The 26,854-nt window shown below is 35.6% G+C and overlaps 1 protein-coding gene across 1 annotated transcript in view; it reads right to left on the bottom strand.

Annotated features, from left to right (window-relative positions):
- SYT1 (synaptotagmin 1) overlaps positions 1-26,854 on the bottom strand; it is a 555,677-nt gene that overhangs the window by 414,067 nt on the left and 114,756 nt on the right. Inside the window, exon 2 of the mRNA XM_047865729.1 lies at positions 16,456-16,576. The gene's annotated coding sequence lies outside the window, so the exon portion shown is untranslated. The remainder of the gene's footprint in view (positions 1-16,455; positions 16,577-26,854) is intronic.

The following is a 26,854-nucleotide window of genomic DNA, read 5'->3' as shown; positions in this document are numbered from 1 at the left end:
CATTAACTTTCCAGCACAGTCCTTGCATCAAATATGTTTACATCTGAACTCTTCTTTCTCAGAGATCTTTCTTTCTCTGGGTCTCATTTATCCTAGACACGTCCTGTTCCTCTGTTTATTGTACTTAACACACTGTATGCAGTCTCCAGCTAGGCTGTGAAACACTCAAACACATTGATCACATTTTATTCATGAAAAATTCTAATGTCTAATTTAGCTCCTGTCACTTAGCAAATGCATTTCAAATAACTTCATCCAGCGCCTTCCCCAGCTGGGTCACTCGATAGGTCAAATGATGGTTGTGAGCTTTTAAAAAAGAGTATTGGAGTTAGTAAACAAGAAAACTGTGTGTCTTGTAGACAGGCAAACTAAGGAGCCAGTAGACATAATCCTTGTGATATTATCTAATTTTCCTGTCCATGTTCCAATTTATAACATTTAGAACCCATAAGCCCAGAAATATATGTACATTTTTCACAAGAAAGGTTTTTATTTCTATCTTGGCTGATAGGCAAATGATTAATTTTAACATTGTAAAAACATAGGACAAATTGCAGGCCATTGTTCGCATTCCATTTTTAAATTAAGAGACAGAGGAAAGCCTAGGTTAATAGTCTACAAGTATAAAAATGTATGTGCACATGAAATCATTATACTCATATGAAGGAGTTTCATAATTAACTTGCTTGTATTTAGTGCCCATCCTTAGACCAATTACCATGGCCAGGAAGGCATAGTCATGTACGTTAACTCATTCTATATTTTGAAGTCAAAAATGTGAATCAAAAAGAAAAAAAAAATTCCTGCATGAACAGTGAGGGCAAAAGCTGTGAGGTATTTCAAAGATGAGAAAATCATGGTTAACGAAGATAAAATGGCTATTAGGCAGATCTGCTGAATTTAAGTCTGCAATAAATATACCTAAGATCATAATACGTAGACCTTTTCCCCCCTACTATAAAAACTGGAAGTAACTGGGAATCATGCTGTGAGTGTGTGTATGTCTGTGTGTATGTGTGTGTATGTCTGTGTGTGTGTTATTCTCATCTATGATAAGAAATAATCCTTATAACTGCCAGCTTAAGTTCTGGGTTTTGATTTTCCTTCACTTCTAAAAGCAATTAATTGGTAGGTGATACTCTAGGTGAATGTATGATTTTGTTATATTACAGAGAGAAGGTAAAGATACTTTGAACAGTGGATATATTTTTTGGTGTCATCATCCTGTCCTGATTTTGAATACCATCTACAAGCCAGTGCCTCGTGCAGCAGACATGGATGATTAGCTTCCCAATACGGTCTAGCTTTGTCATTAATGATGGAACCTCAGCCAGAGGAAATGACTCATACTTGTCCTATCAAGTTTCCTTTTGCAAGGAATGGTTTAGGGATGGGCATTTGATATTGCTCTGGACAGGAGGACATTGAGGGAAGTCTGTTGGTAATTTTCTAGGAAAGATTTGCTCTCCAATTACAATAGGGAGCTATGTTTTTCAAAAAGTCCTTTTCTGCCACACTTCTTCTTTCAGCTACTCTGCTCTCTGTGTTGCTGTGTGGGGACATGATACTTGGATCGCTGCACCAGAACTGCCAACCTGGGGCATATGCTAAGAGACTCTCATAGAGGCTGACCCAGGTGTTTTAGCAATTATCTGCAGAATCAACCCTGGTACTCTCTAAAGCTAGAATTAATAAGTTGACATAAAGTGACATAATAAATGCCACTCATAGTTAAGCAACTTTTAGTAAGTTGGTTTTAATTTGCGATTGAGTTTACTTAATATAAATCTCATCTTGGTGTCTTCGTCCCAGCCTTTTCCCCTGGGAAAGGCTTTTCCCCAGCCTTTTCCCCTTTGTCCCTGCCTCCTGTATCTCACTGCCTATTTGACGTCTCTTGGAAGTCCCGTGTGAATGTCAAAACTTCTGTGTAAAGAATAAGATGTGTTTTCTCCTCCCTTACCTGTTCCTGTTTTCCCCTCACAATAAATGGCTTCACCAAGTTGTTCAAAGAAAAATGTAGGCTAATTCTTGATTTATTTTTTTCTCTCTTGTTCCCCATAACTAATCCATCAACATGTCTTACAGCTTCAACTTACAAACTAGGTCTCAAATCTTTTTACTTCTCACCATTATCCTTCCACAAGCCTAATTAAAGCTACTAACCTCTGGTAGTTTCTTTGCCTGGAATACTGTCGTAACTTCCTGCTGCTCTTTGCCTGTCCTCTTGACACCTAAATAGACCTTCTGCACAGAAACTAAGATGAACTACTTACTTATTGATTGATTTTTGAAAGAGAGAGCATGAGTGAGCGAGGGGCAGAGAGAGAGGTGGAGAGAGTGCGGGTTCCAGGTGGAGCTTCAACTTCATCTGAAGTGGGGCTCAAGCTTACCACAATGCAGAGACTGAACTCCTGAGCCATGAGATTATGACCTGAGCCGAAGTCAGATGCTTAACTGATTGAGCCACCCAGGAGCCCCTAGAATGACCTATTTATTTATTTATTTAACTTTTAAAAAGTTTTTTTATGTTTATTTATTTTTGTGAGGGAGAGAGCACGTTGAGTGGGGAGGGGCAGGGAGAGAGGGAGACACAGAATCTGAAGCAGGCTCCAGTCTCCAATCTGTCAGCCCAGACCCCGATGGGGGGTTCGAATTCATGAACCATGAGATCATGACCTGAGCTTAAGTAGGACACTCAACTGACTGAGCCACCCAGGTGCCCCTAGAAAGGGCTTTTTAAGTTGTCATTTTATGGCATTCCCCTGTTGAAGACCCTCTAGAGGCTTCCCATCAGCTAGGGTAGAAGATCCAAGTTCCTTACCACTTCCCACGAGGCCCTGCATGATTTGGTGACCACCCAGATCCTCACCTTCATCTCTAAGCACATCCCTTCTCTCATCCTTCACTAGTTACTGTGTCGTGTCTATCCAGCTTCTCTTTTGCAGGAGACAACGTCAAGATTCCTTCCTTCACATCCGTTAGGAATTTACATGAAGTCACCTTCTCAAAGAGGTTCTGAACAACCTGTGTAAATACCACCCTCCTATACATGTTAAATTCTCATCTCCTCTGTGCATATCATTAACATGTTTCACATTTTACATGTATATCTTTACTGTATACGAGTCTACGTTTTACATGTAGATCTTGTTTATTGTCTGTGTCCCCAAAAGAATGTAAGTTCTATGAAGGCAGTAATTGGGCCTATTTTGCTCCCTGCTATATTTCCCAATCCCAAGTATACTGCTTGATACATTGAAAAGTATTTGTGGGATGAATGAATTAATAAGTGACTGAATGAGGATGGTAACAAGTTTGATCTCATGGCCATGTCGAATAGTGCTCTGAACAGTTAAGGTTGGTTGAATAAATGAACAGTTTCTAATAGGAGGCAGAACATCCCTCCAAGCTCCATTACTGTTTTCATCTGGCAGGATCGTTTATAGGCTGGCTCTTGTTGAGGATTTTTGCATCTCTGCCAAAGCTTTCTTGTGTGTGCCTAGTTTTGTTATTTGAATACTGGTGGTCTCATAGAATGAGGAAGTATTCCCTCTACTTCTATCTTCTAGAAGAAGTTGTAGAAGATTGGTACAATTTCTTCCTCAAGTATCTGGCAAAGTTCATTAGTGAACCCATCTGGGCCTGGTATAGGCTGGCTTCTTAGGGTCCATTTTATACATCCCTATGGAAACTGAATATCAACTAGGTATGCAGAGTACTAAAGGCTCCAGTAAAGTTTTATAGCCCAATAAAAAGAGGCAGCAGAGGCAGGTTTTATATATCCTTAGGGTTCTAGTAGGGACCTTATACACCTGTCTGGAATAAGTATCTAACTAAACGATATAACAAGGAGTAAAACAATGAGCCCATACTCAAGGGTCCAGGCTGAAACTTTCTGTTTCCTGTGTTTTTGTTTTTAATATCTGGAAAGAGTTTAATACTTTCTTTACCCAACATATGATCTCATGGGCCCATCAGCCTCAGAACCCTTCTCCTATATGACATATATGTCTTTTTGTCTAGGGAAAAAAACAGGACTATTTAGAATAAAAATATACTTGAGGTCAGAAACTCATTGAAAGAAAACAGCTCAGAAAGGCTGCCTCCACATGTGCACTGATGATAATTAACACAATGCCTTCCCAGTGTTTGTTGAGAAATGCTTCCTTGAGCATAACTGGCTCTAAAAAATAGTTCCAGAATATTTTCAACAGTGGAAGCATTTCTAGAATCTAAGATGACTGCAGTGAAGGAAAACACTCATTTGGATATAAATTCTAATACATGAGCTTTGTTTAAGACAGGAGTTTTGTTATTTCATGGTCATGGTTCATAAAACTTCAGTGTTTCTCTATTCTGCATTGTGGCTACTTTCTAATAAGAAATACCAGCCCCATTAAGGCAATTTTCCACCTATATTCAGAGACTGACAATATGGATGGCATTCTGGGAAAAAAGAAGGATGTGTATTTAATCCCTCATGTGTATATGGAAAGCCACTCACCACAGTCCAGGATCTTATTAGACAAAGACAAACAGAAAATCAAACAAAATGTATAAACTAAATTTCAGCATCCGTATCAAATAAATGTATAATTAATTTCTACAAGGTAACAAATGTGGTTTTAGGACATGAATGGAAAAGCTTAATGTAGAAGAGTTATTTTTCTCCTGTTAGAAGAAATCTGAATTTCATTATATATAAACAAGAAGTTTCACCAAAGGATACAAAAATACAGATTTGGAGAGGCACACGCACCCAGGTGTTTACAGCAGCATGATCAATAATAGCCAAACTATGGAGGGAGCCCAAATGTTCATTAACTGATAAATGGATAAAGACGATATGGTGTGTGTGTGTGTGTGTGTGTGTGTGTGTGTGTGTGTGTGTGTATACTACCCAGCCATCAAAAAGAATGAAATCTTGCCATTTGCAACCATGTGGATGGAGCTGGAGTGTGTTGTGCTAAGTGAAATAAGTCAGAGAAAGACAAATACCATATGATTTCACTCATGTGGAATTTAAGAAACAAAACAGATGAACATATGCTGGGGGCAGGGAAGTGGGAAGGGAAACAAACTAAAGAGAGTCTTAGAGAACAAACTGAGGATTGATGGAGGGAAGTGGGTAGGGGATGGGATAGATGGGTGAGGGGTACTGAGGAGAGCACTTGTGATGAGCACTGGGTGCTGTATGTAAGTGATGAATCACTGAATTCTACTCCTGAAACCAATATTGCACTGTGTGTTAACTTACTACAATTTAAATAAAAATTAAGAAAAAGTTTCAGTATAAGAAACCCAATAACTTTTACTCTACCTTATAGATACATAATAAATATATTTAACATTTACTTTCTACATAATAAGTAAAAGGAAAGGGAATTTTCAGTAACTACAGTGTTTTAGCTAAAACTCTGCAAACAGTTTTTTGTGTTTCATTAAAAAAAGAAGAAAAACTATCAACTAAAAAAAAAAATTGGGAGGGGAACACAATAGATTTCCCTAAACTCCCAAGTGTCCTAACATATCAAAGATCTATAAAGTAAATGGTATGTTGGAGATATACAAAAGGAAACTGGAGCAAATATCTGATAGCAATATAAATTCATCTTTATGATGAACACAAAGATTATTTTTTATAAGGTCAGGTACATGCACATAAATCATCTTCCCTACTCCCCAGAGACATTTCTTTCAGTAGTAAAACACAACCTGTTAGATATTTGTATGAATGCTTTTATCTGTATAGAAGAAACAGGTGGGAAAACACTGCGACTTCTGTCCATACCATAATGGAAGCAGAGAGAACCAGAAAAGTATTGGACACTGGGCTACATGAAAATCAGGCAAAATTACATATAATTTTTCAAGCTGTATAGAAATTTCCCTCCTTTTTGTTTTCTTTTAATTTCTCTTACTCTCCAAAGTGCTTTTGTAAAGAAAAACACAAGGATGTTGGGAAAGAAAACTAGATTAGTGTACAATTTCCTGACTACATACAATTGTTTTTGGATGAATACTTTTTGAAATGCTTTCCTTTGTTGATTTTGATAGAATCTGTAAGGAGAAATTCGGCATCCAAATAAACTTGAAGCGTGCTGACCATAAATCAGTTTAAAAAAGTATTCAAGCAACCAAATTATAAAACTAACCTATAAAACCAAGTATCCTTACATTTATGCTCAAAAGTTAAATAGCAGTAGATTAAAAATCTCCAATATATTTAGAATGGAAAGTTCTAAAGCAATATAAAGAATACATTATCAAGTCCTCTACCTAGAATGTGCCTATTAATATGAAGGAGATGTGAGGAATATGAACAGATCACTCCATCCCTGGATGAGTGCTTTCTTGGATACCAAGATAGAGTCATCATTTCTCCTTCTATGTAACATCAAAACAACTAGTAAACCAGAAGGATTAATCTAGTCAGTCTCTATACTCAGCCACCACTTTGACAGGGAGCCATTTGGGGAAGATATTATTTTCCTAAAGAATTTTTTTTTCATGTTTTCCATTGCCCATTTGGAGCATAATAACAAAATCATAAAATAACTTATCACTGCAAAAAGTGTCATGTTGTGCCCATATTTCAGAAAACCTTCAGATTTATTACAATAAGCTTTCCAAGTGCAGCTTCAATATTTATCTGTAAATATGTGAGAGTTAGGGAAATACTAAAAAATGTGTCTTTCCAATGTCGGCCAGAATTGTATTAAAAGTTTCATAAAAGATAAATGTCTGTCTTTTTAAAAAAAATTCAAGAGCAGATATTAACATTCTCTTCCACAGAACATTACATCATCTCATCCACTACTCTTTTCTATAATTTAAACATGTTTCTCTTCTTTTGGACCTCAGTGTACAATGTTTCTTGGAATGGCATATATTTACTTTAAATTCTTAATCGATGCTTTTTTTTTCTTATTTTAACATCTTGAAATTTGTTTATTCTTTATTTACAAGGTTATTTCACAAACTTTAAATGACTAATTTTGTTGCTCCTTCTATATTTTTACTTTTGATATTCTTCTTCAATTATGGACTTAAATTTGAACTCAGGTCTCCAATACAGTGATCATGCCCAGGATTATTCTTGTTATGTTTCCACTTGGATATCTTAGAATAATGCTCATTTTTAACAGCATTTCATTATTGCCTACCAATAAGGTATTGTGAACTAAAAACTTCATCTAATTTTCTACATATTTGATAAAGAATTTTAATTCACGATTATACAGTGTTTTTCTTTCATGAATATGTTTAGTGTTTTTTTTCTACTAAATTCCTTTATTGTTTCCTAATTTATGCTCATCTTAATATTAGCTTCAAGAATTAAATAGAACAGAAATAATATAATAGTCATATATCACTGTCTTGCTAGGAAGCTCTGAATTTTTAATTATCTTGACACATCTGTCCAGGACATAAGAAAACATCACAGGTATATAAAGGACTACAATTGATTTGTAAATTTCTATCCAATTTAAGAGGTAGAAAAATTATGTATGCACATTTGTCTTGATAGTTGCTCTTTTTCTAGGAGCTCGTAAGTTTTTGTGCTGGGTAAAGGCACAGTCTTGCTAAACTACTTATTATTCCATGTCCTTCTGTCTTCTTCACGGAATCACTTGTTTCAATATGGAGATATTGTAAATGATCATAAGTAGTTTGGTAAGAACTTACTTCAATTATCCCAACAATCTTTTCTACTACTTCTATCTCAGGTTTCCTGTATTTATTAAGTGTGCTGGGCACAGAGATGGCATAAAGTCTAGCCACTAATTTATAAAATTTTCACATTATTCTGGAATAGTCAAACAAATTTGGCATTTACATATGTATATATCTAAATGGCTGTGCATTTAAAAAAATGTTCATTTATTTTGAGAGTGAGTGTGAGTGGGGGAGGGGCAGAGAGTGAGGGATAGAGAGAATCCCAAGCAGTCTCCTTGTTGTCAGCACAGAACCCAATGCACGTCTCGATCTCATGAACCGTGAGATTATGACAAGAGTCGGAGTCCCAACCGACTGAGCCACCCAGGTGCTCCTGGATGTATATTTTGGAATGTACCGGGCTGCATCTAATGACAGTTCAAGAACTAGAAGGATAAACCTAGGAGAACATACAGATTTCACGTGTGAAGTTGGTGTTAAGAGAAATGGCAATGCTGTTGCTCACAAAACAAAAAAGGGTAAATGATCAGGACGGTGCCCAGTTTCTACATTTCAGGCCATTTAACTCACTGTCAAAAGGGCACCTCTCTGGTGCCATTAAATTTTTAATCCTTTGATATAAAAGGATATGCTAGCAATGAATTTGGTCTTTAACAATATTCCATTGATGATGTCTTCTAGTTTAGTGACTTCTAGAATAAATGAGTTTTCATAGCTAAAACATGTACAGCCAGGGTTTCACCAAAATGCAGGGAATATGTACTTTGTTACTCAAAATATTTTATGAGTGCTGACCTTTAGCCATTTCCTGGGAATGCATTTATCTTACTCTTGAAAGAATAGTTTATGTAAGTGTGGAATTTGAGTTTGCCAGTTATTTTCCTTCAACACTTGAAATTATTTTTTCATTGTTTTTGATTTTCATTGCTTTTTTATATGCTGTCTGTTCTTATTGATTTTTAAGGTTTTGCATTATTTTTGGTATTCTGTAGCTTTGTTACAATATCTGTATGAATTTATCTGGTTTGTGGCTGGGGATGATTCTTTATATGGTATTCATATCTTTCCTCAAATACAGAAAATTCTCAGCTATTATCTTACAGTTAACCATCTATAATTCCTAGTAGAACAGTGGTGTACTTCTTCATTTTATTCCTTCATGTCTCTTAACCTTTCCATACCTTAACACTCTGTGCTCATTCACGAAAATTTCTTCACATATGATTTATAGCCATTAATATTCTCTAAGGCCATTTCTCTTTTCTTCCTAAAAGTTTTTGTTAAGTTTTTAAATTTGAAAGCCATATTTTTCTTTTTTAGTTCTTTTTCAAATTTGCTATTTTTATAAAGTCCTCCTGTTGGTTTCTATTTCTTCCTTTTTTTCTTCACAATTATTTTCCAAAATTTTAGGATTCTAGCTTGTGGTGCCTGCTTATTCTTTGTTAGGTTGAACAGTTCTCATGGCAGGGGGCTTATCATTATTTGTTTAATTGTAAATCATTTTCAGAGTTTTTTTAAAATTTGTTTTTAATGTCTGTCTATTTTTGAGAGAGAAAGAGGGAGACACAGAGTGTGAAAGAGGGAGGGGCAGAGAGAGAGGGAGACACAGAATCCAAAGCAGGCTGCAGGCTCCGAGCTGTCATCACAGAGCTGGATGCAGGGCTCGAACTTATGAACTGTGAGACCGAGACCTGAGCCAAAGTTGACCGCTTAACTGACTGAGCCACCGAGGTGCCCTAGGGTTTTGTTTTTTGTTTTTGTTTTTTTTAATTAAGGGGTCCTGTGTGCTCTGGCTCAGATATGTTTCTATACAAAATTGTTGGTTTCCATTAGTTTATGTACAATTTTGAGGGACTCCTGCACTGTGAATAATATAAATTTAAATCCCAAACTGGTATATGCCACAGCCGGGTGTTTTGATTTGTCACAGCTGAGGTACTTTTTCCCCCCCTGTCATCTAGATTCCTAGGCAGACAAACTCTACTCACTTCCCTGGATCAGTGGATGCAGTTTTATTGCTGCTTCATCAAAGAGTAGGAAGCTCTTCTTGCGTCTTGAATGTATGTGAGATTTTCAGTTCCAGATCTTTAATCAATCATTAGAGTCTTGATAAGGCACCCACCTCTCCCTGTTCAGTCATGACATCGGCTCTTAGTATTTCTGCTTTGTATTCTGCTTTTGAGTTTCCCTTTTTTGACCCTTGAGGATTTTTAAATTTTTATTTGTGCTGATCTATATGTTTAGAAATATTTACAATATGTATATATGAATAGGAGTGGTAAGTGTTTCATCTCAGTTCACCAGAATTGTTGATACAAATTGTGATCAGTGATTAATCTAGATGCATGTAGTAAAATTAGACAATGCTTCAGGTAGTTATGTGTGAATTTTACAGTGTTGGGAAATGGACAGCTTTCCAGAGTTCATTACTATAGCATCCGAAATAATTTTCTAGCCCTCAACATATCCCTGTGTTGTTTCACATTCTTACTGGGTTTTTGAAAATATTCTTCCATATATTTTAGACATTTCTTACTTTGGTTCTGTTTCTCTACAGGATTATATCAAGTTCTGTCCCATGTTCATGTGAACTGGATAGTATTCTTCTGGGTATATGTTCAAAATATGCTTAGCTGCACATAAGTGGTTAAATGTAGGGCAAAATGATTCTTTAAATGCCTAACAATTGGGAAAAATATATTCAAATAAAAATGAATCAACACTAAATAAAGCAATGAATGCCACAAAAATTTTACTTTTATTAAATTATAATACAAAGTATTTAACTTCTCCATGAAATATTTTATTAGGTGGAAATAAGTATCAGCATAAGCAAATGTAAAAATAATTTGTATTATTAAAGTGGCTCTCTAAGTCTATCTAACATCTCTAACATTTATAATTCTTATAATTATAAGAATTATGTTAATAATTCTTATAATTAATATTTAATATTTAATTAATAATTCTTATAATTCTTATAATTATAAACTTATAATTCTATCTAATATCTCTAACATTTAAAAACAAATGTTACTTATTTTTTTAATGTTAATTTTTTTTGAGAGACAGGGTGTGTGTACAAATGGAGGAGGGACAGAGAGAAAATCCCAAGCAGGCTCCACACTGTCAGTGCAGAGCCCGACATGGGGATTGATCCCATGGATCACAGATCATGACCTGATCAGAAATCAAGAGTCAGACAGACACTGAACCAACTGTGCCACCCAGGTGCCCCAATGTTATTAGTTTATTTTTAAGTGATAGTTAAGGGAAATTATTAACTAATATCCAATTTCTAAAATGTTTTCCGGATATTGGTTTAATTTCTTATATTAAAAATATATACATTCTTAAAGTTACCATGTATTTTCTTATCTATTTTCTGCTTTAGATCCAGTATCTTTGATTAAATCATTTTCTTTTCCATTACCACAGTGAATTCTCTGAGGTCTATTGTTGTTTTTATATGCATATAATCCTTATTGAATTCAAAAGTGGCTAGTCTAACTTAATCCATACTAAAGTCACTTTGCCAGGAAGAACAATGGAGCAAAAAGATTTATTCTGATGTGTCCCAGAATAGGACACTCAGTCACTAGAAAATATAATTAAGAAAAATCTCAGAATCAGAAAAGATGTTTTTTTGTGAATTGAGTTGTAGGGTATTTGATTCCATAGTGGCCACACTGTAGCCATTCTGTCACTATTTGGGCCCAGCTATCTGGATTAGATTTCTCAGGCAATACAGCTTGATCTAATATGTAAATTTAGGCATTCCCTTGTCCTTTCCATTTAAGGAAATGTAAAGCCTTAAAATAGTTAAAATAAATGGATCGGATTTTTTTTTTTTTTTTTTTTTAGTGCACAGTTGAAAACAGTAAGAATCAGTAAGATTAAAATAAAGAGTAGGATCATTGGAAAAAAACTTGGAGGAAAAAATGTACAGAAAAATATTATTTGAGTTACAGGATAACCAATATTTTAGTGGGTCTGAATATTTGTGTATTTATTCTTTGGTAAGGGTCTGCCTCTTCACTAATGTGGAATCACCATGAGAACAGAAACCTGGACCTAGGGCTTAGAAAAGTGACTGGCATAAGAAATGCTTAAAAAAAAAATCACTGTTGGATAAATAAGTGGATGAACTCGGGCTCCATGGTAGACAAGGTTTTATGGGCCAAGGGAGAGTAGAAGACAAAGACATATTAATTGAAAAGTGTAGAGACCATCAAACAAGTTTATATATGAAGATAATAGATTATGTTATAGCACTGGTCAAGCAGTTTTGAAGTATCACTTCAAGAGGGAAAGGGGGAGAAAAGCACTTGGGAAATACACACAGGGTTGGGTAGTGATATCATTGGCATCTTATTCAGCTCAGGTTTTCATAACAGTTTTTGAAAGATGTAAAATAGAGATTGAGATAACTCAACACAGGCATAGGCAGTCCTAAAACTGGCCTTTGAATGTTGTCAATGCTCCCTCTTATCCTTTGTTCTTGTTTCTTGAGAATGGAATGGAAAGGGGAGGTTACTTTACATTTAAAAACCCTTTAATAAACTTTCTTCAACGGAAAAGAAACTATTTCCTCCCCCTGTCCCGCCTCCCCCAGTGGAATATTCAAAGTGAAGAGAGATTTGAGGAACCTACATGATGAATTCTCTTATGCTTCAATGTAAATAGTAATAATAGTAGAGATTCTGGAAACTTTTCTTTTAGACAGTTTCTGAAAATTTGAATGGATTAAGAATTATAGGCCTTTTTTCCAGGATGGCTTTCTAATTTTTTTCTTCTTATACTGCAAATTAGCCTAGTAGTGAGGTTTAGATCAAATAATTTTGAAATTATTATTTTTTCTTTAAATGGAGAATTTTAGCCGTGAAAAAATATTCTGCTTTCCACCTCCAACAGTTGTTCTTTTGGTTAAATGGAAGTAAAAGGGATTCTACATTGGGGGCCACTGAGATGTCCTTGACATACAAAGAATACAGACAAATACACCCTCATTTGGGCCTTCTTCCCTGGATTATTCATACTCCTGGTCCTCCATCCCCAGGTACAGTAGCTGCCTATTCTCTCAAACCATTCAAATTTAGTGAATAAAAAAATAAAGACAAAGAGTAAAATATAAAGTACTAAAATTCAACTAGAACAAAATATTCTTTATAGTCTAATATCTAGGCTAAAGGTAGCTAATACACAGTGAGCATACAATAAATATTTGGTGAATTAAATAAATAAATGCAGTACAACAATAAATTGGGTCCACTTGGTGCTGAACTTTTTGAAAGACAGAGGGTAGAGCTCCTTAGAAAGCGGAGTTCAGTAAAGCCTTGAGTAGATTAATTCAGAGGAAAAGTCATTGGTAGAAGGCTGTGAGCGTCACCAGTTCTCTCTTCCCACCATTTCTTCCAGCCCTCTGAATTGAGGATTCATGCTTTGTCTTTGCTTAAACACTGCCTCTGTTCATCTGTTTTCTAAATGAATGTATATGTCTGTATTCATTTAAAATAATTGAATACACCTGTTCCCCTGAGTTACAAACATAACCATGAATGACTATCCTTTCTATGCAATAGCTGCTTAGGGACCCATACTTGAGACCATTTTGCCTCTCATGCTCTAGCTCTACCCAGCATTTCTTCCCTCCATCACCTTTTTCCCTGTTTCAGGAGAATGAGGCTCATGTCGTCACCATTTTTTCTGTGTTTTAGAAAAAACCCTACCTTCTCTTTCAACAGTCAAATTTGCTTTCCTTTGGAGCTGTTACTCAAAGTAAACAAGATTTTCAAAACTATGTTATTGAATTGGTTTAATGTTTTGGAATCATAGCGTATTGTTTTGTTTCCTACTATTTTTCACTTCAAAGCTCTATTTTTACAAATCATGATTTGACTATAATTTTGTGGTGTTCAAAAAAAAATTAAATCTGAACATCTAACATTTATTGCATTGTTTTTGTGTGAAAATGCTGTTAGAGTCCCAAATATTTAACTCACAAATTAAGGTTTTGAAGCACAATCTTATTGATGTTAGTGTCTGCTTAAGTTGTAAATGTGATCTTTAAAACTACCTGAAAACCAGGATGCTAGGTGGCTCAGTGGGTTAAGCATCCAACTCTTGACTTCAGCTCAGGTCATGATCTCATGGTTGGTGGGTTTGAGCCCTGCATCGGGCTCTGCATTGGGCTTGGCACAGATAGTGTGGCACCTGCTTGGGATTCTCTCCCAGCTCTCTCTCAAAATAAATAAATAAATAAACTTAAAATCTAGCTGAAAACCAAGAATTATTTTATTTATAAAAGGATTCTTATGAATTTGGGAAACAAATTATCCAATCATTTTGGACACATTTGTAAACTAAGTATACCTGAAAGATTTTGAGAGAACTGAAAGCTCACCTAATGTTTATGACTTTTTTTCTTTAGACCTTTGTCTCAGTGGAATCTATCGTGTAGGAACAAAGAATTAATTTCATTGCTCAAACACTCTCTGTCCTTCTCCTACTGGTTCTACTGTTGCTTTCTGCTCTCATCCAATGGCAAACCTAACCATAAGCTCTCTGTTTTCATGGCTCAGAAGACAATTCTTTGTCCTCAACTCCCACTTAAGTGTATAAAGTTGGCAAACAAGGTATGCTTTGTTTCCACTAAAAAAAAAAAAAGTATGAGAAAATTCTCTTACTAAAATGAGACATAATAGAAATGTTCACTTATGAATAAATGGGAACCCTCAACCCAAAAGGTTTAACTTATTTGCATCAATAAATTGTATTTTCAAACTTCAACACCCATAGGAGTTGGCTCAATGGAAACCATAACAAAAGTACATGTTGGAATTCTTAACAAAGTGGTGCTTATTAAACATATCCAATGGTGAAAGAATAACTTGCTACTCAGAAAGCTTTGTGAGACTGAAGATTCAAATGAGAAAATAATGATTGTACAAATTATGAATTTAATACTTTTTACTATTATACACTTATTAGCAACTTTGGAAAGCTTTTAAATTAATAGACATTCATATCCTTGACATCCCTAACACTGATTTTTAAATTTCAATATATTTAATATACATATGAAAGAGGAAATAAACAGTCTAAAATTCCTTGTACAGTCTCAGTAAATATAAATATGTAGGAAACAATTTCAATGTTTTATTTTTGATATCAATTCTATTTTTGACATCAATTTTATAATGGTTTCCTTTTAGCTGTTTCCTTGCTTTCAAATTGTAGAGTAGAGGTTCTTAAACTTTGGAGTTGATTGGAATATATATATATATATATATATATATATATATATATATATTTAAAATGCTGGTTCTAGAGCCTGCTCCCAAAGATTTTTATTTAAGTCTTCCGTGGAACCCAGAAATAAATGTTTCTGTAGGTTGGCTTCAGGTTATATTTTGAGATGTTTCTCAAACTAATTGTTCATAGAAGGCATTAAGGAAAATAAAACAACTGTTTTATGAACTGTATGGTAAGAATCATGCTGCCAGAAAATCAGCAAATGTCCTTCATTATAAAGTTATTGAAATAACCATTATACGTTCACACTGTGGCAATTATTTCCCAGGAAACTGAAGTACTTGTGATTTTGGATATATATACCTTTTCAGAGCCACTTTAAGAGTCCATGTAAAGAAATTATGAGAATTAGAAAAAAAGTATGTTTGAACAGTAACAGCTGTAATCCTACCCTGAAGTTTCATACTGTATGAGAGACAGGACAAACTTTTAGTATTGACTTAGTTCATTCTGAAAAGGTGAAGGTCTTATGATTTATTTAATAAGTCCATGAGTTTATAAGAGGTTGTTTGCTCCTATGTAATTTTAGTATGGGTGACCTATTGTAACCAACTTCCTGAGGAAAAATGAGTAGAGAGGCAATATCTTGAGTGAAATAAAGTCCTGAAGACACAGTCTCCTACTCTGACATCCGTTCTCTTGTATTTGATGATAATAATAGGAAAGGCAATTCTTGAGGAATCCAGAACTTCAGTAACACGGGCCTCCAAACAATGACTAGTGAGATAATTTAATCACTCCAATTTACTTCACAGATTTGTGTTTATGCCTAGTGACAGTGTGTTAGAAATGACTTAGACCAAAGAAGCAATGTGATTGGTTAATGAAGAGTCTAAGAATGATAATTGAATTTGATGGAATTCATTAGTTAAGACATTCAAGCATATATTTTACAACCCCGATTATGTACTCTAACATATGTAATAGTCACAATGTGATACATGTACTTCGTTGTTGAACTAGGCACATATGAAAGAGGAAGACATAATATGGCGCAAAGAAATGTCAGCCTGACACAAATCTTGCCTCCACTCTCATCCCCTTCCCCAATACTCTTGCTGAAATATCATCTGTACAGCAAGGCACAAAAGCACAGAGGCAGATGCCACGGCATATTCTTTCAGAATGCAAGGCTGCTCAAGATCATCTACAGATAATGAACCATGACAACTGCAGATTGGATGAGGTACAAAATGAAAGGGAGAGAAAGCACACATGTTATATAAGGGGCCAGTGCCCCCTCAAGTAAACTAGCACTTGAAGGGCATGAGTACTAGTAATAATTCCCACAGATGTGAAAAACACTAATATTTCCTTTAATATCCCGGGACACTTTTTAAGGGAAAAACCCCTCAATCCCCTACACAAATGTGTTTTCCCCCCTCACCTGTCACGAGATATGCACAGGAATAGAGGGATACAGCAACAAAACCTATCAAAGTTTCTGTTTTTTCCATATACCTTAATCAGGCAGTTGTAACACAATGTCGAGGAGTGAAGCAAGAGGTAAATGGACAGCCTTCCAATCTCAATCCCGGCGTTTGTCACTCCAGCTCTTGCTGGGTCTCGTTTTTCTGTTTTCCTTTGAGAGAGAAAATAATAGAAATAATCCATGAAAATGCTGGCCTGCAACTCTGCACTTGCCTTTACTCCTGATCGGGGACGTACACTTGTGCTTATGTAGCTCATTCATTATTCACGCTCTGCTCTGGCTTCCTCAGTTCCTGCTTGTGCTAGGTGCTCCAGGCTAAGAACCAATAAGTATGAATCATGCTGACATAAAGAAAAATCTAGAAGAATAAATGTTTCAAGAAAGCAAGGTTTTTTTTTTTGTTGTTGTTGTTGTTTTTGTTTTTTCTTTTGCATTTTTTCTGACACATTCTCTTCAGTGGCACTATTGAGGAGAAATAGCTTGGGCTGCCACTGAGGAGCCCAGTGGAATTACCAACCGCAGGGAATTATCTCTAAGCAATTCACACTTTGTTTTGCTAACAAGACGCCTTGTTAGGATACTGGAGTGCTATCCTTCTCTGGCAATGTTCCCCCACCTTTCAGAATTATTGAAAAGCTAACTGAATCTATTTTGATTTGTGAATCTCTTTGTAAGCACCAGCAGCTGCAGCAGTGCTAATAAAAAGGGAAAGCATTGCTATTTACCTAGGAAGGACACTGAAATACTGCACATACAAAAGCAACCGGGATGTGGCAGAGCTGTATGTGATATTTTAATAGTTCCCTTCCTTCCTTGCTTTGTTCTTTCCTCCCTCCCTTTCAACCCTCTTTCCCTCCATTCTTTTCTTCCTTTTCCTGTTCTCTTTCATACACTTCTAATGCATTTGTCTATTCTTTGACATAGAGCAACCTATTATATTTCAGGTCATTAAATAATGACTTTAGAATATGAGATCTCAAAATACTTAGTGAAGGAGCCTAATCCTTTCACATCCATAGAGACACAAGTAGGGAGACTTTGTTATCAGCTGGATCTTCTGGTACCAATTAAGAAGGGAGCCTTTGCAGATTCCAGTGGCTGTGATAACCAGTCAGACCATTCTGCTCCCTTTACAGTTTGGGTTTTAATTCTCCAGAGGAAGCTAACATGGCAACACCCTGTTATTTGAGGATTCAAGTTTTCCTACTACAAGAGAAATGAATACACAATCCCCTGCAGCTTTCATTATATTCTGAATAGAATTTTATAGTTCCTCAGCAGTTATTAAGGAGTCCTATTTGCCAACTAATGGACCTGAATGGTTCTGGCATAAATCCACACAAGAAAATCTTCTGAAGGTTTATTGGGCTTGGGAAAACCTTTAGTCCTTGGTTTGAAGGAATAGATGCTGCATCAGAGAACATTATTTCCTGAGTGGCTTCTGAGCTCCATTTTGCCTGGCCAGGATAGACAACAGAGTGTGTATTCCAGCTCAGGAGGTTTCCAATATAAGTACTTATTTATTATCTGTGATTTACTTTAATGAATATTAATTGAGCATTTAATATGAACCTTATTTTTTGGTCAGGTCTTAGGATAAAAAAAAAGATAGTTTCTTGCCTTTGAAAGAGTTAGACAAATTCAGAAATAAAACAATTTATCATTATCTAAATTGATAAGAGCCACAATGGAGATTTAGAATATGCTAGATGCTAAAGAAGGATTCTTTCCATTCTCAAGGAGAATTCTAATTTTTCATGTAGGAAATATTCCTAACACTGTGTGTTTATGCTAATATGTGTGTGTGCCCTTTAGAGTGCTAGGCATGAGGTGATCAAACAGTCAAGTCCTGGAATTGTTTAATGATTTACACAACTGTGGCTTTTCATAACTGGATCTTTTTTCAACAATAATTCCAAGAAAAAAAAAATTTGCCCACTAGAAAGCATTGAAAACCTTTCTCCCATAGCTACAGATCCCAGAAAGTATCTGATTCCTTAGAGAACATGGCCACCAGAGTCATTTGCTACATGTTGGAGAGCACACATGAGTTAGCAATATACACCCACTCTGGAAGCCAAATAGCAAAGATTAAAAACCATCTGTCATTGAGACTCTGAGCCTGCAAGCAAGCAAGCAAGCAGTAGACTTCCAGCAGAGTCTGGGGCCAAAACAGTGTGTGACACAGATTTAAAAACACAAGATTTGACCAGAACCATTTTTTCAGTCACAGGGTTTCAAAGGTATTACCAACCCTCACCAGAACCCACTTTGCCACGTGTTGTAAACCAGAGCTATTTCTTACGGCAATTCATTCTTCCTCTCACACTTTTCTAAGTGCTCATTTTGTGGCAAGCAGGGTGCAAAGACACCGAAAGTAAGTTGGCAAAGGAGAGAAGCAGCTGTGCCTAGGGCCTCCACCCTCAGTCTGTGGAGCCCATAGGCTAATCAAGGAGAGAGATGATAAATACACAAGGTGCATATGTCATTGCCTAATTGGAATTGTAGTAAATTCCTAAAAGGACAGGTAAAGTTGCTAGGCAAGTGACAGTCGGGAGTCTCATCCAGAATTGGCTTCCATGCAGAAATCACATTTAAGGATTAGCTGGATTTGGAGGTGGAGTGGGGTAAAGGGGTAGACTCAAGGTGGAACAATATGTGTGTTAAGTCCTGAGGCAGAAAGGAACTTCTCATGTTTGAGAACAGAAAGAGGTCAATGTGGTTGTAATAGAGTGGGCATAGAGAAGCATGGAGGGTGTTAAAGCTGGAGGCAGGTATGGGAACCATAAGAAGCCACTGAAAGATCTAATCCTTTTAGTTCCTGTTCAATAATAGAATAGGGTAGATGGGGATATTTATCATGATTTAAAACAATCTACCTAGCCTCAGAAGTAAAATTTATCATTTTGACTTAGGAATTACTTTTCTGGCTCACTGATGTTAAGTAGGGTGATTTGTTTTCTTTTAAATAATCCTGTATTTTCCTTCCTAGTACTTATTACTATACATATATGCTTGCTTGTTTCCTTCTCTTGCCACCACACCTCGTCAAAAATCTCGGAGAGCTACAGCTTTATTTATTTTTTCACTTTGGTTCACTGATAAGTATCTAAGGCCTGGAATATCATCTGGTATAGAATGTGTAGATGAATGGATAATTCTGAACATTGCCTCCCAGATGCTGGCAATCAGCAATCATTTAGTTACTTTCACGTGAGGTCACCTTTGCATGGTAACACCATGTGCTCTTGGTCATATGTCATTAAAAACAGTCTTTAGAGTTGTTGTAACTTATGGGAAAGGTCTAAATAAAACCCGTTTGGGTAAAGCAAATGTATGAAAAATAAAAGGCGAGGAGGTTAACATGAAAGCATAACACATTGTCCTAACTAATGTACATCTCTTAGACTGTAGTTTGGTCATTATAGACTAAGATCCAATCATTTTTCAGCAAACTATCTATTTTCATAGAACTATAGATTCTTTGGTTATTATTGGTTTAGAGATGGATACAGACTCTCTTACACTCTATATTTGGCAGAGGAACTTAGTGCACTATACCATAAACCAAATATATGTACTTTAAATTTTGTAATATTAAGAGATTATATATATATATATATATATATATATATATATATTTAATGTTTATTTTTGAGAGAGAGAGACAGGGAGCATGTGAAGGGGAGGGGTGGAGAGACAGAATCCCAAGGAGGTCTGTGCTGTCAGTGCAGAGTCCAACCTGGGGCTTGACCTCACGAGCCGTGATATCATGACCTGAGTTGAAATCAAGAGTTGGACGTTAAACCGACTGAGACACCTAGATGCCCCAAAGATTATATTCTTATGGCACAGGTATAAATTAATACAAGTTTGTAGACAGGCAAGGTATGAATTTTAATGGACTGTTTCTGCAGAGTGAGAGGTTTCTTAATGTAGCAATTATTTTCTTCTATTGAACATATGTACTATAAATTTTACTGGGTTAGATATAAATTGCCATAATATACCAAACATCTTAAATAATCTAGAGGAACATGCTTAAGATATGGTTGTCTAAGAAAACCTGCCAAAGTTATTTGCTATGATGACTTTAATTTTGACTTATGTATTTTCATTTTTTTTGTAGTATAATTTTTGAAAGGCTAATTTGAGTCTTGCTTTAATATGGAATATTAACTTTATAATAGTCAATGTAGGTTCAAAGGTTCAGTAAACCTTTGTAAAGAAAATATAAAAGATTTGTTTATGATGCATTCATTACCTTGGGTTTTTGACCTTACGTATACGCAAATCACAGACGATATACCAGTAAGTTACCCAAAACCTAAAAATTTAAAAGATAATGACATTCAAATATCCCTTGTGCCAAGATGCCCGAGAGAATATTTGCTAGAAGAATCCTGTCTGCAATGGACAAAGGCAAAAAGTAGAGGATGAAGTATCACAGATAGGCTTTTACTTGTCACCGTTCAAGTGAAAAAAATTTTTTTCCCAGTGAAAACAATAATTTAGGTGAAAATGTTTGCAAATTGTGTTTGAAATATAGAATTCAAGCATACTTTAGGGATTATGTGGTTCTTGGTTTCATTACCTATTGGTGGAGACTACAGGCCCAAGAAGTCTGCAAACTCCCTAAAATACTAGGTAAAACTATATTTATGTACTTGTTCATTTATGCCAGATTCTCACAAGAAGTCAGTAATTCCCCCCCTAAAAATATTTAGGGGCACTGGAAATTCACTTGCCCAGGCAAGCTTATTAGTAGCATAGCGGAAGCTGCCACTCATGTCTTGATTCTCAATCCAAGGAGGGAGAAGTGCCTTTTTCGTCATAGACTTCATATTTCCTTGTTATAACACATGATCCAAGTCAAGCCAACATGGCACTTGACTTTTCTCTAGGAATATAGAGTTAAAACAGCTTACAAGACTTAAACAAGTATTTGCTCTATTGTTAGAATTTGTTTGTTTGCTTTTTGGTAAAAATGGCAGGGAGAAGTCCTTGTACCATATTCGTCAATCCGAGATGAAAGCCACAAAAATTTTTATGTAATTTTTTTCTTTTGAATCAATCAGAAAAAGTGAGTTTCAACCCCTGGCTGTCTTGTTCAATTTAATCCGCAAAACAATGCCCTCTACTTTCATCTTTTTTTTTTTTTTCTTGAAGTCTCAACATAGAATACACTATGAATTTTAACAACCTGTTTTTGTTCAACTGATTGCCTTCAGTTTCTCTATGCGACAAATGAAGATATATTTGCAAAAAAAAAAAATATATATATATCTATTCAAGATTTATTTTAAATTATTCAAGAGGTTTGGACTGCTTTATAAGATAAATTTAGTTACGAAAGGAATCTAAAGATCTGCTAAAACTAGCCAACATGCATATGATCCACTGAAAATTGTTAGTGGTATATTAATTTCCAGATACCTAATAAGAGCAAAAATAGTAACAGTTGACCACTGTGGCCATATAGGTGAACTCTGCCCTGAAGTGAAGGTAAAAGTTGGGAGAATAGATTTAGGAAAAAGCACACGGCCTGGAAGGTATATGTTAAAAATGCATTATTAAATACAAATATAGGTGTGTGTGACAGAGAGAGAGAGAGAGGTACATATACGTATAAGGCTGTATGTGTATACACAAAATGCATTTTAGGAGATTAAAGCCAAAGTAATTAATTCTACAGCATTTAGTCACAGTCTCAATTTAGCAATAATTCTTGGATTGAATAAACAGAGAGATTAAAAATGTACTCTGCACAGCAATCAATTGCTCCAGTTCCAGCAGACTCTCTGATATGTATGAGTGGAGCGGGGAAAGAGAACAAGCCAGAATTTGTATGCAAGGTTGGAAATCTAGAGATACAAAATGTAGAACCAGAAGAACACTGACATATTCTTAAGTTTTCTTTAGTTGTTTGTTTCAAAAGCTACTCTTTTAATAAATTTTTCAGTAAGGCATAATCATTAACATTTATGCTGTTTAATAAATTTAAACTTTTAAATAGTTTGAAATAACATTTGCATTGTTATAAATAACTATTACTACTTTACTATGAATTCAGTTTAAGAAAAAATAAATGGAATTTTTTTTTAATTTTTTTTAATGTTTAGAAAGACAGAGACAGAATGGGAGTGGGTTAGGGGCAGAGAGAGAAGGAGACAGAATCCGAAGGAGGCTCCAGGCTCTGAGCTGTCAGCACAGAGCCCGACACGGGGCTTGAACTCAAGAGCTGTGAGATCATGACCTGAGCAAAGTCGGACGCTCAACTGACTGAGCCATTCAGGCACCCCCTTTCTTGTTCTTTAAAAAAAAATTTTTTGAATGGAATCTTGTATAAAAATTTTTGAGTAATATTTACTGTAAAGGAGTGAATTGATCTTTCAGAGACTTATTTTTGGTTGTCATCAGGTCTGTCTTCAGACAGCTTGAATTCAAATCCAAGCTCTAATACTTCCTAGCCATATTTCTCAATTTCCTCATCTAAAAAAAAAAGAAGGATGTAGGGACACGTGGGTGGCTTCCTCGGTTGAGCATCAACTCTTGATTTCAGCTCAGGTTATGATACACTGTTGGCCTTGAATTTATTTGGAGGCCCATGTGGGGCTCAGTGCTGATAGCACAGAGCCTGATTGGGATTCTCTGTCTCCCTCTCTCTCTAACCCTCCCCTGCTCACACTCTATTATCTCTTTCTCTCTCAAAATAAATAAATAAACATTTAAAACATTTTAAAAAGGATATAATAATTCTCCAATATTATTGCTGAGAGGATTGGATAAATAATTCAATTAACATATTAGCACATACTAAGTCCTATTGGGTTAGCTATTGTTAGTGTTACTGTCATTATTGATAAAATAATAATAATGTTATTTTATTATTTTGGGAGAGAGAGACAGAGACAGAGAATCTCAAACAGGCTCCACTCTGTCAGTACAGAGCCTGATATGGGGCTCAAACTCCTGAACCTCGAGATCATGACCTGAGCTGAAACCAAGAGTTGGATGCTTAACCAAATGAGCCACCAAATGATCCAGGTGCCCCTAAAATTATTCTTTTGAATATGAAGTTAACACAAATTCAGATTTGAAAACACAACACCCTACAGGTTCCCATTCTTAAATGCTGAAATATAATTATGGTATATTGAAGTGTACATCATTGTACTAATTTTTATTTCATATTTTTTATGTACCTGCCATATATTCTTATGTTGCATCTAAGTCTCCTGAGGACAAAAATATCATTAACTTTTCCCTATCTCTTGTCTTCTGTCTCTCCTGTTTTTTTTTTTTTTAAGATTTTATTTATTTGGGAGAGTGAGTGAGTGAGCGAGGGGCAGGGGAGGGGCAGATAGAAGGAGAAAGAGAGAATCCCAATCCACACTGCAAGTACAGAGCCTGACATCGGGCTCAAACCCACGAACTGTGAGATCATGAGCTGAAATCCAGAGTCATCCAAGCACCTCTCTTTTTTCTTTTTTTTTTTTTTAATTTTTTTTTTTCAACGATTATTTATTTTTGGGACAGAGAGAGACAGAGCATGAACAGGGGAGGGGCAGAGAGAGAGGGAGACACAGAATCGGAAACAGGCTCCAGGCTCTGAGCCATCAGCCCAGAGCCCGACGCGGGGCTCGAACTCCCGGACCGCGAGATCGTGACCTGGCTGAAGTCGGACGCTTAACCGACTGCGCCACCCAGGCGCCCCTCTTTTTTCTTTTATAGCAAGACATATTTATTGAGCACCTAGCTTGTGGCAGGCACTTTTGTAGGTCTGAAGTGGAAAGGGCAAGCAAGACAGATAAAACCTCTGCCTTCATGTTGCTTAAGTTCTTGTAAAATTCAATTAAAACTCTGTTGCTTTTTGCTAAATTCAGTATCGATGCCAATGTTAGGAGTGCCAAATACAAAAATAAAGACATAATATTTTAGAAAATGTATTTCAATGCAAGTGATTGCAAAAGATGTAAACTTTCATAACAAAGCAACAAAATCATGAAAAATTAACTACAGTAATGAAGGTGGGTATACTGTTGGTAGAATGGCTATATATTATCTTCCGGTAAATTTTAGCTTTTTTTCATGTAAGTAAGCACTAAATAAATTAGATTAGAAAAGTTTATAGTGGAGCCACAATAAAAGTTTTTTAAATTTATGGAAAGGGCTGTATACTTTGGATGAAAAAAGATTTTAACAATAAATTAAATTTTAAGAATTTTTAAAGTGCATTCTATAGTATAATAGTTTATTCTGAACAAAATATTTAGCACATCCTCCATTTTTATGTCCTATTATCAGTGTCAGAAGGATCCATATATGAGAAAACCCAGACACAGCAAGTATAATGCAATAGAATAAGGAAGTCTCTATTGAAATAACTTGTTCATGTAATAATAACCACAAACTTTGATTCTAAACTTCATAAATTGCCTATTTTTAAATGATCTATCTTCTATTTATTCTTTGTATAAAGATTTTTTAAAAGCTCAATTAATGACTGAACCATTTGTTCATAATACAGATAAAATTTTAGAAAGACTAACACTAAAGAGCTACTTTACTTTCATGATTTTTAAAATATATACATATAAATCAGTGAAATAGGTTTATTATGAAACATATTAGAACTTTAGGAAATATAATGTAAGAAGATGTGAATAATTACCTAAACTTACTATAGTAGAACATATCTATTTCAGTCTAAAGCTTTGTAATCAATACAGTGTCATGTACAAATGTACAAGGAGATAATATCTCTTGGTTGAGAATCTTGGATAATTAAATTTATCTAGTGATGTCTTTGATCTTCAAGCCTCCGGTTTCTAACATGTGGTTGAAGGCTAGTGGATTGTTTATGAAGTCCTTACTATCCTACGAGGAAGATAACACTATTGTTCCCATTTTACAGATGAGAAAACTCAGAAATAGCATGATTATATAACTTGATCAAAGTCATACTAGTGAGAAGTGGAGTTGAGATTTAAACTCCATCTATCAGGTTTTTAGGCTAGTGCTCAATGGACACTGTGCTGTATTTCTCAATGTATGGCCAAAAGATAGGAGTACCTACCTAAATTGGCTCATTTTTAATGATACAGCTGAAATAGTATGTGGGTGATTTATTTTAATTTAGGCAGAGTTTTATACTTTATTTTCCAACACAATATGCCCCAAACTAAAACCAGCTCCCTCAGTCTTGTTTCCTCCATTTCTCATTTGGCCACGTGTTCATTCATTTATTCACTTAGGTAGAATTTGTTGACATACAATGGGTTAAACACAAATACCCTTCCCTCTTTCTGTAACCAGCCACAAGTCTATCAATTCTTTCTTCTTCATGTTTCTAGTAGCAACTTGCCTTTTTCTCTCCCTTTGACCATTAATAGATTGAAACCAACTCAGGTCTTTATCACTGGATTATACCACCACCTCTGGAATAATCTGCTACCTACAATCTATTCCTACACAGCAATATCAGATTAATTTTCCCAAATACTTGAATATACAACAACCATTATCAGCAGAGAAGGTACCAGTTTAAAGAGCAAAAGACATGGAGTCGAGGGAAACTTAGAAGTTTTCTCCCTGAAGACAATCTTGATCCCCTGCCCACACATTCTTCATAAAGTATCCAGTGAAAATGCAAAGCTAAAAATGCAAAACTGATGAATTATGTTACTTCCCCATTCAAAATCTTCAAGGCTCACTTTTTCTCTGAGGCTATGTCTTAGTTCCTTATGCTTAAAAGACTATCTCTTGGACCCTGCCAACTTCTCCAACCTCGTTTCCCCATGCTTCCCTCAGTTGTTATGTCCTGGTCAAATTGAACTTCTAGAACAAGTCAACCTGTTTCCTTTAATTTTGGGACAGCTTCCTTTTCCAATTCTTTACTATGGTCTCGATGGACTTCCTGGCCTTATCTACCATTCTGTCGTCCTCGGTCTTCTCTAGACACATGGGCCATTCTCTAAATCTTTCCCTGGATATTTGCATGGCTTATTACCTCAGTTTAGTCTAAGAGCCCCAAATAGACTACTCTTTTGTGGACCTTGAGTTAAAAATCCTACTCTTTATCTATTTTCTACCAGTTTACAAACCAGTTTAATGTTCTTAATACTACACCAAAATTTTAATTCCACCTTAACTATCCTTTTAATCATGTGCTCAGCTTTCTCCTCTCCACTGTAATGCTTTAATAGTAAACTTTTCTGCATTTACTTCCATATAGCTTTTAAATCTTTAGCAATCTGGCTTCCCCATTCATTCTACTAGTCATGAACCTCATGACTGTCAAATCCAACACCAGTTCTCCATTTTTGACTTCTCCACATCATTGAGATTGGTGAGGACCATTTTCAGGATATTAAAGCTTTGATTCTGAATTAGTGCACACACTGTGTGTGTGTGTGTGTGTGTGTG

Source organism: Prionailurus viverrinus, chromosome B4, assembly GCF_022837055.1.
Source record: "Prionailurus viverrinus isolate Anna chromosome B4, UM_Priviv_1.0, whole genome shotgun sequence".
Taxonomy (NCBI): domain Eukaryota; kingdom Metazoa; phylum Chordata; class Mammalia; order Carnivora; family Felidae; genus Prionailurus; species Prionailurus viverrinus.
This window is presented reverse-complemented; position numbering and strand designations above follow the sequence as displayed.